Below are 16,174 nucleotides of genomic sequence, written 5' to 3'. Positions count from 1 at the left end.
GTGACCAAGGGAGGAGGAAGCAGCAATGGATCATTCCTGATTTCGTAGCAATATGTGATTGTCCTTCCAAAACATTACAGACCACAGACACAAACGAAAAGAAAATCCAGGAGCTCTGCATTCCCCTTTTACCAATTAGTGCTTTGTTGTCGGATCTCAAGATCTCAGTCCTGAGATGCTGAGCCACCAAGACCACCTTGGGGGGCTCGGGAGTCCTGGAATGTTGCCAGAAGTGTCTGGTAGCTGGACTTTAACCCTACACAGGAGACGACAAGGATGAGGGCTTCACCGGGATGAATGGCGAAAAGATTAGCTAATTAGAGGGTGAGAAACAGGGTTTAGGATTTATGTACAGGGGGGTTTAGAGGAGTAAGATGGAGGAATTGGGGTGTGTCCTGCCCTCCTTCTTCTTCCTCTTCTCCTCCATCTTCTTTAGCCACGGTGGCACCTTTGGATTGGTTATTACTGAGAGTACACCGAGTTATAAGAATAGATGGTATTGGGGAAAAATGATAAATATTGTATACGTAACAATGGGTATAAAGATACGTGGCTGCCCGGGAGGGCAGACAGTGTGCCCATGGCTGACTGCTGAGCAGATCTTTGTTCGGCTGAAAGAACATCTTTTAGATAAACAATTAATAAACATAAAAACCGAAAGAAGAACTGAAGCCTCTTCTCGTCCTTCGATACGCGGGCTGCCCCAAGGCCACCCCGGGCCTTTCCAGGCCCCTCAAACAGCCGAGATAAACCGGACACTTTGTTTTTGACTTGCTCTCTACTTATAAACAGAAAAAAATCAAGGGATAAAAAAAATTTTAAGGAGTAATGCAACATGTCTGTTTCACATCTGAGTATATTGGTTTAAAAATAAATAAATGTAAAATCATTTAACGATGACACCCTTACTAGAATAAAACCAAAAATCTGGAAAAACAGAGGTGAAATACAAAATATCCTACAGGACAGGAGTCAAGGAAGGAAGGAGAAAAAACTAAATAAGAAATTTTTGTTTGCTATGAAAGGAAGAAGCAAACATAATATTTTAAAATATATTATTCTGTAAATTTCACTTAAAAATATTTTTCTTAAATTACTTTGAATGCTTAAATAATTAGGTACAAAATATTAAAAATAAAAGCAAACTTAAATTTCAGTTGACTCTTTAAACAAGCAGTTTTATTGTGCTCAGGACAGACATTACTGCGATGCTAAAATCCCTGCTTTTTACAAACTCATCCATTGCACAAGTTCCTAAAAAAAGGTAAAGATGAACTGTGCAGCACATTCCTCAGGTTCAGCAAATCAAAAGATTTGGATCAAAAGTAAGCTCCAGAGTTGAGGACACCAAAAATATTTCCTCTTCTGACCTCCTCTAACTGAAGTGCAGAATCACGCAAAAAAAACCACAGTCACCCACATAAGCACATATCAGAATTATTGTTTCTGTGAAATTTGATATCAAGACCCTAAACTACAGCTAGAAAAATTAGTGGCATTCACTGCAGAGGAGATAAATTTGCTAAATGGAAGTGATGGGAAATATGTCCTGCTGCCTCCAAATGACAGGAGGCAATTTCATGTAAAGTGCACTACAACAATTCAGTTATGTGGTGACCAAGACATTGGTACTGTGTGTCTTAAAGAATGAGGTGCAGTCATCTCACCCAACACAAATGAATGAACTTTTGATGAAAGAGTTATGATAGCTCTCAGAAAGAATTAGGAATTTAGAAACATGTAAATTACCTGGCAAATATTAGTACAAAAATAAATCCATGAAAGTAAAAATATACTATTAAAACTGTTGAGCTCTCTCTAACCCATCTTCAGGGTTTGAGTTTGTATTTTTGATTAGGTTGATTTTTCTGTGGTGGTTTTTTTTTTTTTTTTGTCTTTTTTAAAATGAGGCACCAGGGAAAAAATCAGAAAGGACCTTCTAAAAAGGTGGTATAAATTACTTGTTTCCATTTCCTCCTCCAAACAATTGCTAGCCTTTTGAATCATCTCCCCTCTTGTGTGAGCTATGCTTATGACTCATCTTTTTTTCTCTCTTCCTCATCCATATCCTCTGCTGTTTTTCACAATATGAGTTTTGATCCTACCCTGAGGACTGGGACGTTGCACTCAGTTTCAAGGCAATTAAGAATGTTGATGATCTGAGCTAGAGCAGACGTGGTAACAAAATTCAGAAATTATTTAAAATAACAGAAGATCTGAGCAGAAAAAGAGGGGGGAAAACAGGTTAAACATAAGCCTTGAATAACTGCAAGAAATATTTATTGCCAAAATCTATAACCTTTCTGTTTAGTTTCATTGGTGAATCAATGTGAAACTCTCTCTTTCTCCTTCCTTCCTCTTTGCAAATAGTTGTGAAAATCAGTAACAGAGAGAGAGAGAGAGAGAGTCCAGTTTTAGTAGCAATTTCCTCAATTCCTTCTGTTAGAATCTATGCCAGTTTTAATGCTGGTTGACTGCTGGGAGAAGTGGAGATGACAATCAGACAGAGAGCAGAGCAGAGTGTTGAATTAAGATTTGAGAGCGGAGTGTTTTATTAAGATTTGGCACCATTTTCCTTTGAATTTGTTTAGAATCAGAATTTTCTAAAAGATACCTGTCTTTAGGATAGAATAGCTCAGGAGATTAATGATCATTTCTTACTAATGTGTCTGGATTTGGATAAATTCATGTTGTTATCTGAAAAGTAATGATACAAAAGCACAGTGTGGGAGGACAATGAGACAGTCAAATGATACTTACCATGCTTGCTCTCAATCAAGTGGTTTCAGTTATTAAGTTCACATTTTTGTCGTTTGTAATGATATAAAAATGTCAGGAGTGATAAGAGAATTTCAAGTCACATGTAGTGGGACATGGGTAAAGGCCCACTGAAGGACAAGCAGGGTTTAAAATGGAAGAGGTGGAGATACAATAAAACAAGCGTTGGGTTGTTTGCACCAAGCCTGGTAATACCCTGACTGACACTGAACCCTCGAGTTGTTTGGAGCTGATGTTGAAATTTTCATAATGTATTTGTGTGGGAGAAATTGCAACATCTTTCAAGGTCAGTGGCATTTTACAATGTTTTACCAGTACCTATCACCATTCTAATAATTCCTTTCATGTTATCCTTCCTCTGTGCCTCCCTAGTGCTGGTGTCCCCCATTGCCATGCATGGGCAAAGTCCTCACCCTGCATTTGCATGTGTTGTCACAGGTACAGCTATCTCTGTGGTGCTCACCATTCCAAAGTTACCCCTGCCATTGTAGCCTCCAAATTCTGTCTCTGTAATTCACTCAATGTGGGATTACACTTGAAGCCATTCAGAAGCCACAGCTGTTGGGCTGTGCAGGGGCCAGGTTGCTTGGTGATGATAGCTATAGAGAGAATGTGAAACTTCCTTTCCAGATTTGCTTTCAGGATGTTGCTGTGGTCTATAAATAGCTTCTAGGTTTGAGTTTGCATTGTCTGAGAACCCCTATTCTCCCTGTTCACTGCTGTCACAATCAAGGACAGCTGCCCATCAGGACACACTTTTCATGCAGCTCTTCTTAATCAGTGACCACACAGAACTTGAACACCTTCATTTTACACAGGTATGACTATATATATATGCTCCCTAAAAGTTTTATTAATGTAAGTTCTAATTATCGCTTGTGCTCATAGGAATAAATTAAACTGATTGTTGGCTTTGGTTTTCTTTTTTAAAAAACTTGTGTTTGTTGAACTATGTCCTAGTGGTGTTTGTACTCAAATGTTAAGAAGTATAAGCTTGTCAATACTGTTAAACAGGAAAACCCATGTTAGTACTTGTAATCTTCATGAGTTTTGCTATGCTGTTTAAAAGAGTGTGTTCTTAGATTTATCAACAAGACTGAAAGCAAGCAGCAGTCAGTGATGCAGACAGATTGCTTTATAGGTATTAGATTTGGCAATATCTTTTTGCATCCATGGATTCTATTGATAATTAAAAAAAGAAAAGAAAGGCCTCAGAACCCTAATATGGTCGGGCAAGCCTCCAAATTTCAAATCACATGTGGGTATTGATTTCAAGTTTTAAACTAGTCCATGTTTTGATACTAATTTAGTAACTATTACACTTGAAAAACAACAAATTGGGTAGAAGTACCCCTAGAGTCCTAGTCTGCTTATTTAAGTAGGCACTCATGCATTCCTGCCAAATCTGGTTTTCATGAAAGTCAATTTATTTGTTCATTATGTGACATTTGAAACCATTCAAGCAATTGTGAGATGAGATTAAAGTCTCTGCTGAAATGTTTCACTGATTGGAATATTTTGGCCGTTTTTGAAGGCAATGTGAGATATGGTGATAAGGTGTGAAAATGCCCTGAAATATTAAATCCACATTATTGATAACATTGGAATTTACTTGTGTTGGCACATTATAGTGATTGTTTTTTTTCTGCAGGAATGGCTCTGACTTATTTAGAACCTGGATCTGGAAGACTGAAATTTAAGCCATTTTCAAAAGAAAATTATCTGATAACATTAGCTCTGTTCCCTTGCCAAACAACATTCCATTAACTAGCTGAAATGGGACTTAATAACAATCACGTAAACCAATTAGTCTCAATTTATAACTCCATTAGGGGTGTTATTCATCACCACATGGCTTTATGGAACTGCAGTTCCTTCTGACATTAGCAGATTAAATAACAAATACGGCCTTGGGTGCTAAACAAAAATGTAAATTCAGATCACCTAAGAAAGATTTATGTCTCTGAAAACAGATAATTTTGAAATCTCATACTTTTTACACATTCAAAAATGATATTCTGAACTTGAAAACCAAAATATATCTGTGTATAAAAGTATAGACAACTGCTGGATTAATAGTTTCATAATATTTAAGATCTGAGGATCACCAAAAAAATCTGAATGTTGTCTAAATCACAGGCCATTCACTCAGCTACCAATATATTGATCAGAACAACAGCAGAAAGAAGAAAACTCACATCTTCAGTAGAAAAATTTTGGTTGTGTGCATAGCGATTGTTGCTACCATCAGCCCTGGAAATTGAATAATCATATTCTGGGATGTTCCTACATAATAAATAATGGTTCTTTTCCCTCTAGAAAGTACAATGAAACTCTTTACAGATACCAGCCCAATTTGGTTCAGAACCTGTCCCTCTCTTGATTTAGTGATCAGTTTGATTCTGATTCATTTAGATGTTACTAAAAAAACCTGGAAACAAATTGTCAAAATAGTCAAAATACCTCTGCCTGAAAACGTTTTAAAAACAAATGTTGTGTATACTGTATCAGTTTCAGTGTTTCAGAGAAAATGTAAAGGATGACTAAGCTATTTACTTTGCTTTTGGAATAGTTATTTTTATTCTAAAAAATATCCAAAATTTCAAATTTTTTTCTGTTTAATTTATTATCATGAGGGTTTTTTGCACTTGAAACCTTCATATAGACGTCTGTTTTGAAAATGCTTTTAAATTTTGTTGAATAGTTTTAATCTGATGTTTTTTTCTTCTAAAACCATCATATTTTCACAAAACTGATCATATAATTGTAACACATAACTAAAGAGTTTGGAGTACAGAATTGATGTAGGCTTAGACCATTTCTTCAAAATGATTCTTCATTTTAAAAATATTGTTTCCTGTGTTTTAAAGTATTAATGGTTATAAATTTATACTTAATCACTGTAATCTACTCTGCCCAAAGCTTGTTGATGGCAACCATGATATAAATAGAAAATTTATAAATGTAATTGCCTGTGAAGTCATGATCTTACATGATGTTCTGAAGTGATGCATTCAGGTGAAACAAATGTATGCTGTGGACATTTTTTTCTATTTTCCAGTAGGAATGTAGATATATATTTTATAGATTTTTAAGATAGTTGGAATAGACCTAATTCCACCAATAAATATTGCATATGCAAACAAACTGTCTTAGATGAAGAAAAGGGAAACTAAGAACTAGAACAGTGAATACTGATGATCTGAAAAAACCAAAGATCAGCTTTTTAATGCAACATTCTACCTCTTAGATTGACATATGCAAAAACCAGTTTAAAGCTTGTGAACTTTGTTTAAACTTGACACAAACATGCTTTAAGAGAATTTTACCTTTGTCGGTACAAAGTAGTAAACATTGTAAACATTTCTTTTACTTATTCTCACCAGATCTCCAAAAGGTCTTGTGGTAATTGTCTTTCTACTTTGTTTTTTTTTTTTTTGTTTTTTTTTTTTTTTTTTTTTTTTCCAAATGGCTCTCCTCAAATAGAGACAAAAAAGCATTTTTGTTTTAAGGAATGTAAGATGGTGCATTAATTCAAAACAGTACATATGAGAAAGAATGTCATCAGGAGTTCTAATTTCCTTTAGTGTTAAGTCAGAGCAGCCTCATTTGGTTTAGCTCAGAGTTGACTTGTAGGGAATGAAAATCAAATCATAATATTTTCCAATAAATACTGTAGGATATTCAGGTAAGAACAAAATGCACAGCCAGCATGGCTGAAGCAAGAGGATAATATGAGGGCAGGATGGAAAGTGGGAAAGACTGTGGACACAGCTGAATCATTAGGGTGCTGGACATCACATCTCATCTACAAAAAAATGTAGGTACATGTATGACCACCAACTAGAAAATCCTTTCAGATACATGGGTACTAGTGTTTCTTTCAAATTTTCCGCACAGATACACAAAAAGAATAAATCTGGAAACTGTCATTTTTTTAAAATGTCCAGCTGTGTCAAGAGAGATCACAGCCACACACATTTCTCTGTATACTAGTTGATACTTCAGTGATGCACAAAATACCTAGAATATCTTCTGAATATTTTTTAACCTGTATTTTCATATGGTTTTGTTATTGTTACTAAAGTAATTTTGGGTCTACTAGCCTGAGGTAAAATTACAGTGACAAGTTAATGCCTGGCGGATTCAAAGCACGTTGGATGGAAGTGTGAATGATGTTTCCTTTAACTAAGGCATGCAAAGTTAGCTTTTTCATCTTTTTTCCTCCTTTGCATTGTATGCTTTTTCCTTGAATACTGAATTTCATTTTCACATAAGTATTTAGAAATTATTTGAGATAATCCTCCCAAGCAGTGCACTTACAGCTATGAAACAGAATAATATGTTCATTTCAGGTTTTGTTTTATTGATGTGAAGATTAGTTGCCTAGGATGGAGTATAACTTCTTTGCACTCTTTTCTGTTCTTTTTTGTCTTCACCAAAAGTCTAATCAAGGATTTTTAAGTATCAGGATAATTTCCATGTTGGACTAACCTCACCTTTAACTATAATTACCTCAAAACTAGAAAAACCTGCTGATGAATGACTTAAAATTTGACCGATTTTTTTAATTGCTGTTTTCATTTCTGCAGTAATTTCATACTGCATGCATCTGCTTTTAGTATCCATTTGATCATGCTGCACAATCAGTTCTATAGTATTTCTGTTACAAAGTATTGAACTCTTTCTCTGCCCTGTTTCTAAATAACTTTCTAGCTGAAGTGAAATGTGAGGATCTTCCCAAAGAGCTATGCTTTCCAGTTTCCTTTGCTACATAAACCTACATTTACAGAGCTTCCCTTGAACATCTTTCAAGCCAGAAATTTTGTGTTGACTTATATTAGAAAATCTCTTTGTCTCTAATCTCCATCCATCTGAATGCATAATGCAGACAAGGCTAGGATACTCACATGTCTAGAGTACCACGATATGCTGGAAATATTTTATGTGTCAGTTGAATTTAACATTTGGCATGTGTGATATTTACTGTGTGAGAACTAACCCTTTGTCTGCAATACCCTACATAGTACTGAAGCTCCTTTCCATGTCTTTCCAAGCAGCTCTACATCCAGGAAATGAACAAAAGCCAGAAAGAGCTATCAGGAGAAATTTCCTCTGGAAGAGTCTGGGTCAACTTTCTTTTTAGCAAGTAGACTCAGGAGAAAACCTGACTTCAGGGAGAATAATATTCCTTAAGGTCTTGATAATGGACAATAAATGAAGACATTGACTATTAATTATTTAATTTAGTTGAGGTCTGATAACTCTTTCAACAGGACTGAATGAAAACTGTTTGCTCTGTAGTAGATGCCCTCAACTGGTTTTGGTAGTATTTCTACTCTTTCTAGTCTCTAACTGTAATTCATCAGTCTCTTAGATGGACTGAGATGCAGTCAGCTACTCTTCAAAGGTTCTGCCACCAGTGTAATGCACATGAAATAGTTGGCTTTGACACTTAGAAGTGTGGGAAACTGATAAAGAAAGTGAATGAACACATTAATAGTGCTTAAAGTCTTTGCATCCCCTCTAACAGTTTTTTTGTAGACTGTTAATATTATTGGTACAAGTCTGACTTTCCAACAGGTGTAAATGAAAACCACAATTTCACTGTCTCACCTATCAAAATGCACGAGAACTTATTTCTCTGAACAGAGCCACTGTAGAGGGGTAAAAAAGAGGGTTTTCCCCTTTTTCAAAGTCACTGTGTGTTGAGATGTGACAATGACCTCACAGCGTGAGATGGTTTAGGAGTGGCACTCCCCAGTTCAGTGTTCCCACTGAGACTCTACAAACCATGTTCTGCTTTCTCACTCCCCCTCCCCTGTGGCAGACTGCAGAGGAGAATTTGGGGCACAAAAAGTGAAGGTCATGGATTAAATTTAAGAAGAATTTACTGGAAACAGAAATAAGAAAATGAACAGTAAGAGCAGCAATATTCATTAAAGAGTGTACAAAAGACAGAGTGATTGACATGCAAAATGCTCACTGTGGAGCTTGACCTGATCATCCAACTGCAGACACTTTACCCCAGCTGCTCTCTCCAGCTCTGAGCCTGGGTTACCCAGCTCCTCCCTCTGACACGTTTGGAGGAGGAAGGAGCCCACACTGGAAGGAGCCCCTTCTTCCCAAAAAAGACTCCTTTCCCCCCGCCCCTGGAAAGGAGGTTTTCTGGTTTTGCACAGAAAACCTCCAGGTCCTAGTTATGCCCCCATCTTGATTTCTGCAAAAATTAACTCTGTCTGGTCATAATCAGGACATAGCTTTAGAAAAATAGCTATTAATTCACAACACTCCATCATTATAGCTAATAAATAGACAGCTGGATGTAGCAATTTAATTGCTATAAAACTAAAATATATTTAAACAGCACAAATTTAAGGCACTGGGCAAGTGCCTTAAAATTAATGGGCAAATACCAGACAGTGGAAGTATCCAAAATTAATGTATTCTCAAATTAAGAGTATGCCATTTCTTAGGACATACTTAGTTGGTTATTATCAGCTCCATCATTCTCTCTTGTCCTCACTTGGGAATGATCAACCCTTTCCTTTCTCAGGCAAATTAGATATATTCCTTTCTATACTGCAATGATATATTCATGAGATAATGGGACAGCTCAATAGAAACCTGTGCTAACTTCAATGCGTCATCTAAATCTCATTTTTAAGAACAAAGGAGTACTAATAAGACATAATGACATTCTTTCTCAGATTTATGGTTCAACTCTGCACTTGGAGAGAAAGGATGCCTTTATTCTCAATCTATTTCTTGTCTTCTGGGGAGCAAATATTCCAACCTACCTCTTCAATTCCCTGTCAGATCATATTCAATTTTCATTTTAGACTATGATGAATTGATGCCATAGTTTCAATTCTGTGTAAACATCTTTCCTCTGAATGTGACAATAAGGAATAATCTAGGAATATCATTCACATTATAATTCAAATCTGAAGTATTCACTTCATTCTTTACTACTTTCCATAATATTAATATTAAGGAATAATTGGCACTCTTTTGAACTAACACAGGCTGGCCACTTTAGTATATTTCCTGGACTATGTCAAGAAAAGCTTAGACAGTTTTGGTAAATCACCAGTTACTGCAATCAATAATAGCTCAAGCTGAATAAACTGCAACCATAATATTTTTCTGATGTTATCTAAGCTATAGGTATGAATAATTATATGCTTGAGGTGAAAACTGTAGTTTGCTCATTGGATTTGATCCTAAGGTGAATGACATCAATTAAAACCCTCTTTTCCCTTATATTATGTTTTGGAGCAAGCCTAATGACACCAATTGAGATACTCATTTCCTTTATATTATGCTTTGGAGCAAGTCTTAAATTATAAAAACATACTTACTCCAGTTTTAATTTGACAATATTGAGATAAAAATTAGACCTAATATATCAGCAAGCATTCTGCAGTTCTGGGTCACAGAAATGGGTGGGCACAAGTCAGCCTTTCATTACCACTGCCCAAAAGGTAAGTAGTCTATTCATTATTACTTTTCCCAGAACAAGAACAAAATAAAAAGACATTACCAATGTGAGAAATATTAATTTTATTTTTTACAAATAAATAGGAGAAGGTCAAATAAAACAATAGATTTTAATTTGGTTGAATAGTTACACTGGATCATGAACACAAACTGCATCTTTTACTGTCAATGCACCTGTCACTCAGTTTTAATTGCTTTGCAGCTATGAATGGTCTGAAATTTACTTGTATTATAATTTTAATTTCATATGATGTTACAACAGTGTTTCATGTCTTATTATGGGAAAGATTATGGCAACAGTTATTTTTATAATATCTATAATTTTAATTCCTACTGAAATGGATGCTTTTGTGCTGGGATGTCTCATTTCCTGCATGAAAGAGAGGGTGAATGCATAAGCTGCCTTTTCCCAACTTCATGCACTTTTATACTCTCTTTTCTGCCACAACATAAGGTCTTTGGATCTCTTCTGGTCTTCACTAATTGCTTCTCCCTGGCAGAAGGAAGGACCTTATTTCACACACCAATGGGCAGCCTTCTTTAAGCTGCCTGAACCCATTTTTCCAGACAGGAGTTGCAGCTTCAGAAGTTGCCACTTTACGAGTAGAAGGTGTGCAATTTGCACTTGTTCCATGTCTTTTTACCTGACAATGTGAAATTGCTAGAACAGGCTTAGTTGGAAACAGCCCCTAAAGGAAAGAAAGGATGCTCTTGTGGCTCTTGGTACGTAGAATGGCAAGAAAATCCTTTTTCCTCTCTCCTCTGCCCATATCAGAATGCTGAGGAAGAAACGGACAAGGCAGCAACAGGTCTGGGGTTCAGTTATAGGGTGACAGAATTTCATGTGAGTCCAGCATGTTGTGGAAATAGTTACAGAAGAATTCATGACCTATGCTGTACAAGCTATTGCTGCTTAATTGCATAGCAGTTAAATTAATAAAGATATGTCCTAATCTCATGCTTTGAACCCTAGCTTTCTTCCTATGCATCTAGGAAAATGATGCATCTTGTGGAGCAATACATTGGTGTCTGGCTTGACCCACGGCTTGAATTTTAAATTTGGAGAAACCAGTGAAAAATAGCTTGTCTGCAAAACACGTGTTTGCTTCTACATTTAGTTATGTTCAGACAATAAAACAAGGGTGGAATGACAAACAGTAATGTTTCCTTATTTTTGCAGTGAATATTCTCCGGTTCATCTAAATCAGCCTTTGTTCAGACCCACCAGGGACAGCAGGAATTGAAGTGCATGGGACTGCCTTCACTGGAAGATATTTTTCTGGGCTCTTGGAAATTTGTCACCTCAATCCTGTGGGTCCAAATGTAAATTAAGTGGTAACCAATGCTGAGAAATTGAGTCAAGGCTGAATATTATCTAAAGGTGATAGCAATAAGGACACTTCTTTCTTATCTAGTTTATTCTGATGAATTCTGTGAAAATGTTAGTAGGCACTTTCATAGACACTAGTTGGATGCAGTACCATTTCTTGGCACTAAAACTGCTAGAAATAGAAAAGAATAGTTTAATCTTAGGAATGACAACTTGTTTGTGGAGAGCTTGAATTTTTAGTAACATTTTAGCAACATTTCCCTCTCATTTGCCATGTTAGCCACAAAGTGTGTGAATATGCTGAATATTTTCTTTGCTAAATGTAACTCAAACATAAAAATCAAACAACATTTAGCTACAGTGTTTTGGGCTACTCAAATTGTTGGGTCATTCTGACTTGCTATGTCTAGATTCCCTTGGTGAGAAAAATAAAAAAAAATCCCAAAAGATGGTGTTAAGGTGTGATTTAATCTTATTTAAATGGCTTTTTTATGCTCAGTGAATTTCTCACAGTTTTTATCCTCTAATAAGACGCTTAAAGAATTTTCCCATATAATTTACTTTATTTAGAAATGAGTGTCTTAAATCCCAGAAGTCCAGATCTCATAAAAAATACTTACCCACTGTTGTTGGCTGTTGAATGACAAGACTGAGCATATTGCTCATAGAAGGTGGTCATACTTTGCTCTCTTATTAGTTTCAGTTTTATCTTTTTAATTTCCTGTATGTGCAACAAAAGTCAGAGGACTTGGCGAACACTGATAAAAAGGATTAAATCCTCGGTGGCTGTTGGAGATACTTACAAAAACTGCAGCACACACTCATTCTCACTGACAGCACTAGTATTTGATTTTCTTTTTTGGGATAAGTCTGTGGTCTACTCAGGTACCAAACTCTTTATAGACCTTTACCTGATTTGATCAGTAAAGGAGAAAGTATAGTCACCAAACCCTGCATTTATCTTGTGAGGCTTTTAAGACTCTGTTCAACTTAGTTCTGCCATAAGTGTTGCAGTCATGTTATTATTTTAATCAGAAACTCCTAGCATAAGAACCGCACAAAACCCTTTAAGGATCTATCTAATCTAAGGATTTATGCTGCCTTTTTTGTTGGTTTCTCTTTTTTTTTTTTAAGGTTAGAGTGCTATTTTGTGATGTCATTTGTTTACATAGTTACACCTGGCAAAGTCAATCTGTAGGCATTTCATTCTGTTATGACTTGCAGTAGAGAAAATTGAAACTGAATATGATAAAACAAGCCACATCTGTTGGGGTTCATTCAAAACAAATTTCTTTTAAAGATAATTAGTTATTGATTTCAAACAAGCTTTTCTAAAAATAAATATTTCTCTTTAAAAAAAATTAGAAGATAACAAAAAATTAAAACAGATTTTGTATAGGAAGGTCAACAAAATGATTTACCTAACTTACAATATGAGGCAAACATATGTCTATTCTTATTTGATTGTCTGCAATGCATTTAGTACAGTTATGTTATAACTCTTCTCTTGTTGTCTTTAATGAAAATGTATAACCTTGTGTAATACTGCTGAAGTTTTCAGTCCAGTTTTTGTGGACTTAGACTCATTCATAGTGTCATATTAATGAATTTTGTATTTATAGCAAAGTTAAAATAGATTATGGAAAAATTGTGATGGATTATCCTAGCATAGTGACAAAATATGAATTCCTGATTAAAAGTACAGAGTAATGAAAAAAATTTAAGGAAAAGTTAAAAGAGGAAAAAAAAAAAAAAAGAAAGGAAAACAAATTAAGGAGAAAAAGCACAAAAAAGGAAACAAGAAATGAAAAAAAAGTTCTAACTGCAAAGGAATGATCTATGTAAAATTAATTTTAAAATTATTTGCCTGATATCTGAGGGTTTTTTTTTGGTTTGGTCTTTTAAAACCAAGTTAATTGTTAAGCATATGCCTGGATAAATACATACTTGTTGATCAGGTGCTGGATACTGGCCTATTGTAGCCACTTAGGAAGAGCTTAAGTAAACTTCCTCCTGGGTTTACTTAGGTAGAACTCACCATCATGTTTATATTCCAGGGACAAGGGTGACAGGAGACGCCAGGCGGGCAGGCAGGAGCTGTCACCACTCCACTGGGGCTGCCTGGTCACTGGCCAGATACAGCAGAGCTGGGGCAGAGAGGATGCTCCCTCTCCTCTTTTTATCAGGGGCAGGCACAGTCGGATCCCCCTCAGATCTGTTACTGATGTTTCTTCATACATTAAACACTCTTAAGCATTGTAAAATGCTAAAGCTAAACAACAACTTGTTGAAAATAAATTCTGTGATTGGAAAATCCGAAAAGCTTTTAATTTTGATTGTGTAAATTGTGTGAAATATTTGCAATAAATCCAGGTCTATTATCAACTTGACATTCGGGCTAGGGTAATACAAATACTTGTGAAGGTCTAAGCAACCCATGAAAGTATTTATCATTTTAAAATCAAAGTTGTATGGCCATTTAATTTTGTGTTGTTTTGACTCAAAACTAAGTGGAGCTTACTAAGTATTACAGAATTTGATAAACTCACCAAATCAAGGACATAAGTTGTATCTGAATGCTTTTGAAAAGAACTAATTCCATTAATTCTGAAACTAATCCAAGTTTTAAAGGATTTGGCACAGAAAGAGCTATTTCCTCAATTGCCTTAAATGCAGCAAATACAAAAATCTGTCTAATCTCTTGCTTGAAGGCACACCTTTAATTGACTGTATTCTTCCACTTTGTCATTAGGGAAATATAAATATTATCCTAGTCAAATTATCATGCTGGTCTCTTATGCTCCTCCTAGAGTCATATTTCACATAGCATAATATAGATTTATTCAGCATTTTATTTGATTACAATTTTTCCAATCGAAGATATTTATCACTCTGTTTTTTACATAAACAGCAGAATTGATTCCTAATGTATTTATTTTCACTGTATACAGAAATATATACAATACCCCTCAGAAAAGGGGTGTTTTTAATTGTAAACAATTTGTCTCAATAAACGACTGTTAAATCTACATTCACATATAAAATGCAGTAGAAACATGTAGTTAATTTGATCATTTAGACCAAAATACCTAAAATTTTTATTCTATTAGACATTTTCTTTTAAAGGAGTGAAAGATAGGAAGTAAAACCGAGCCATGCAATAGATCTTCCATTGTTCAGCCTGCAGCAGAGAAGGCTCTGGGAAGACATTTTTGCTGCCTTTAAGTACCTAAAAGAGACCTACAAAAAAGAGGGAGAGGGACCTTTTACCAGGAAGTAGTGTCAGCACAAGGGAGAATGGCTTTAAACTGACAGAGAGTAGGTTTATATCAGATACCAGGAAGAAATTCTTCACTGTGAGGGTGGTAAGGCCCTGGTTCACCAGAGAAGCTGTGAGTTCCCCATTCCAGGAGATATTAAAGGCCAGTTTGGATGGGGCTTTGAGCAACATAGTCTAATAAAAGGTGTTCCCGTAGTAGGGAAGTTGTAGCAAGGTGAACTTTAAGGTTCTTTTTTAAACCCATAGCATTCTATGCTTCTGTGATTAACAACTCCACTTTATTAGTTTATTATTCTTGAGAAATATTTCTTCACATGGCACTCTTTTAACAAATCTGTTTATTTATATATATATATATTGTTCTTTCTAAGTTATCTTTTCAGGATAACTTAAGGTTGTTATTTTCAAATTTCCCATTAATTTGATTTTTTTCTCTTTTTCCCTCTTCGTTCTGTTTTTCTCTGAGTCAGTTTATTAATATAATATCTCACCTCACTGTCCAAAAAAAAGCTTTACTTTGCTAATTTTAAATGGAGTGAAATTTAATTTAATTGAGGCTTTATTCACATCTATGCAGCTCATTGTTTCCTTCTAATTAACAGTGTTGATGTTAATTTGATCCTCTGTAATTACTCCAATTAATTTATCAAAATACTCTGAATTTTTCAGTCCTTCTTCTGCTAAATATTGTTATTCAGCTATAATTTTTGCTGCTTCATGATCTCAAACTCTTGCATAGACATACTTAATTACATACAATTTTGTCCTTGTTGCTGCCCAATTGGTTCCCTTATATCTTTTTACATTGATAATTGGCAGTACAATTCCACATTCTTCACAAACATCAATGCTTTTAATACACAGCTTTTATCTCTCCTTTTTGTGAAAATGAGCTATAAACAGATCTCTGAGTGATTTTTACAAAAGAGAATTTTAAATATCTTAACACACTATAACTACTTATTCTAAATATCTACTGTAATTTTTATTTCCTCAGAAGAGCTCATTGGAAAGAAATAATTTTTCTTTGCAGGTTTTATACATCTTTTATTGTTCTGTAAGACTTCTATTGAAGAAAAAATTTCCTCAATTATTACCTTACTATAAAGAAAACTAATCAGTTAATTCTATTCTATTCTATTCTATTCTATTCTATTCTATTCTATTCTATTCTATATTCTATTCTATTCTATTCATCAGTTTTTCAGAGATTTGTGCATTGAAGTGGGATTCTCACCTTCTGACACAACACTTGTTCAGAGTATTTTCAGAGCATAGCAAGG

The 16,174-nt window shown here is 35.1% G+C and overlaps 1 long non-coding RNA gene across 1 annotated transcript in view; it reads left to right on the top strand.

Annotated features, from left to right (window-relative positions):
- The first annotated feature begins 3,477 nt into the window (after positions 1-3,477).
- The window catches only part of LOC141729046 (uncharacterized), a 74,745-nt gene continuing 62,048 nt past the window's right edge, over positions 3,478-16,174 (top strand). The window contains exon 1 of the long non-coding RNA XR_012580291.1: positions 3,478-3,596. This is a non-coding gene — a long non-coding RNA (uncharacterized LOC141729046). The remainder of the gene's footprint in view (positions 3,597-16,174) is intronic.

Source organism: Zonotrichia albicollis, chromosome 5 (assembly GCF_047830755.1).
Source record: "Zonotrichia albicollis isolate bZonAlb1 chromosome 5, bZonAlb1.hap1, whole genome shotgun sequence".
NCBI classification, from domain to species: Eukaryota; Metazoa; Chordata; class Aves; order Passeriformes; family Passerellidae; genus Zonotrichia; species Zonotrichia albicollis.
The sequence above is the reverse complement of the archived record's forward strand: the minus strand, read 5'-3'. Positions and strand labels throughout refer to the sequence as shown.